General features: G+C 27.7%; 1 protein-coding gene across 1 annotated transcript in view; it reads right to left on the bottom strand.

Moving 5' to 3' along the window:
• Positions 1 to 2,764, bottom strand: part of LOC106688813 (uncharacterized) — a gene marked incomplete in the record, with an annotated part of 23,219 nt that overhangs the window by 10,316 nt on the left and 10,139 nt on the right.

Raw genomic sequence — 2,764 nt, 5'->3', positions numbered from 1 at the left:
TTATGTCTTCCTTCCTTTTATTTATATGTAATTTCTTATCACTTTATTTTTACATAATATTTATCCTAGCTTAAATTACCTTATTGTTGTAATATTCTCAGTTTTTTTTTTATCTTTTTAGCCCTGATGAAGCCCTGCAATGTGGGGCGAAACGTCAGACATTAAAATAGTTATAAACTATTTGTTCTTTTCTTTTTTTTTTTTTACTACAACCCTGACCATCTTCTTATATTTAAATTTTTACGGTCAATTATATATAGATATAAATATAACGATTTTTTGTTGTAGTACTTTTTTGTAAGTCAGGGTAGGTTGCACCATTCGCCGGAAAAACTAAGATTTGTATAACATACATATATCCAAGAGTTTAGTAAAACTCTGGCAACTTAGCGACCTGTTTCTGGTCTACTGTTTTCTTAACCTCTGATCAGAGCTAAGAGAAGGGCCCGAATAGTACAAGAGCCCAAGACGAGAAAAAAAAGGAGTTATTTCAACCCAATTTTTGATTACTTTAATGTTTAATTAATAGTCAAAATTGATGAGTCTGCCAAGTATAGGTAGTGGGAATAAAAAATGGCGGCTTTTTCAAAACCTTAAAAAAAAATTAATTTTTTAATCAGAGCTCTATTTCTTTAAATTTAAAAACAACGCTACAGAACTTAAGAGGACATCATTTAAAGTAGAGTCAACTTCCTAAAACATGAGCTATTTACGTTCAGTAGTTCACGAGATTTTTAGAATAGAATAGCAACATTTTACATAAAATGCACTGAAAAATCAGTAGTTTGTGAATTAATTTCGAGAAATTTATATCTCAAAAGCTATTCAGCGTAAGATGTCTATTAACACTCAAATTAAAGCTAGTTTAATGAGCAATAAAAAAATTTATAACGTTTATCTTCATAGGAGTAGTAGTTTTATGATATTTTCAATTTTATCCGAACTACTAGAAGTTAACATTTTGTGAATTTAGTTTGTCGAATATCATGAAAACTACAACTCCTACGAATATAAACGTTATAAATTACTTTAATTATATTATTTCAATTTCTTGAGACAAGGTAATTATTTATTAAATAAATCAAAACTTGTATCCTTTTTTGTCTCAACACTTTTTATTTTTACCAGTCCAACGTTTCGGCCATTTTAGCCATCCTCAAGGACATCTTCAATTATAATTTCTTCCTCACATTAAATTTAGAATTACTTTTGCAGGCTGTTCTGCCCAGGTCATTCATTCATTATAAGTTAAAAGCCAATTTTTAAAAAAAATTTAAAATCATAAATATTTAATTCTTCTTATAGATTATCCACACAAATTCACTACCATATAACCATATGGTAAATTGAACTAACTTGAAAATATGAATGGTCAGGATTGCGGTCAAAAAAGATGAACAAAATAGTTATGAACTATTTAATATCCGACTATATAAAATAAAATAGTCAATGTCTGCTTAAACTAGCTTTAATTTGAGTTCTAATATACATCTGTACATCTAATGGTTCCTCAGATAAAGATTTCACAAAATAAATTCACAAACTACTGATTTTCAAGTGCATTCTTTATGAAATGTTGCAGTTCAAAAAGCTATTTCACGCGAACTATTGGACGTAAATAGCTCTTTTAGGGCTAATATTTTAGCTAATTTATTCTACTTTAAATGATACCCTCTTAGGTTTTCTAGTGTTGTTGATAATTCAGATGATATGGGCCTATTTTTTAAAAAATCCAACATTTTATACGAACAACTATAAATTAACATTTTGTCAAATATAATAAAAACTACTACTCCTACAAGCTAGTTTAATGAGCTATAAAGTAGTTTATGATGTTTATCTTCTTAGGAGTAATAATTTACATGAAATTTGCTAAAATAAATCCGAACAACTATAAATCAATTTATTTTAGCAAATATCATGAAAACTAATATTCCTATGAAGGTAAAGGTCATAAACTTATCTATAGTCCATTAAACTAGCTTTAATTTGAGTGCTAATAGACATCTGTACGTCACATAGTTCCTGAGATATAGATTTCGTAAAATAAATTAACTAACTACTAATCTTTCAGTAGATTTTTAGGAAATTTTTCTTTTTAAAAAGCTATATCTCGAGAACTATTGGACATAAATAGCTCTTTTAGGGCTAATATTTAAGCAAATTTACTCTTCTTTAAATAATGTCCTGTTAGACTTTCTAGTGTTGATGGTAGTTCTGAAGATATAGGGTTCCGAGTGAAAAATTATTTTTTTTCTGTTTTGAAACAGCCGCCATTTTTTATTCTCCCTACCTATACGTGGCAAACTCATCAATTTAGACTAGTAATTATATATAGTTTTCATTGAAATAATAAAAAATTGGGTTGAAGTAACTGACTTTTTTCTCCTCTTGTACTATATATACTATATATATATACTCCTCAATACACTTACAATTTAATTCTTCTTTCATTTATTTCGTAGTGATTTTTCTCTGTTCGACAAGGATCAGAGCTATAGCTAAACAGAAAAAATCCACTAATTTTTCATTCGGAGCTTTATATCTTAAAAACTACCAACAACACTAGAAAATCTAAGAGAACATTATTTAAAAAAGAGTAAATTTTTAAAAAGAAAAATATCTTAAAAATCTACTGAAATATTAGTAGTTAGTTAATTTATTTTCAGAAATCTATATTTCAGGAACTATGTGACGTACAGGTGTCTATTAGCGCTCAAATTAAAGCTAGTTTAATGGACTATAAAGAAGTTTACGACCTTTA

This window comes from Halyomorpha halys, unplaced genomic scaffold (assembly GCF_000696795.3).
Source record: "Halyomorpha halys isolate HHAL.00 unplaced genomic scaffold, Hhal_1.1 Scaffold44.1, whole genome shotgun sequence".
Classification (NCBI taxonomy): Eukaryota; Metazoa; Arthropoda; class Insecta; order Hemiptera; family Pentatomidae; genus Halyomorpha; species Halyomorpha halys.
This window is presented reverse-complemented; position numbering and strand designations above follow the sequence as displayed.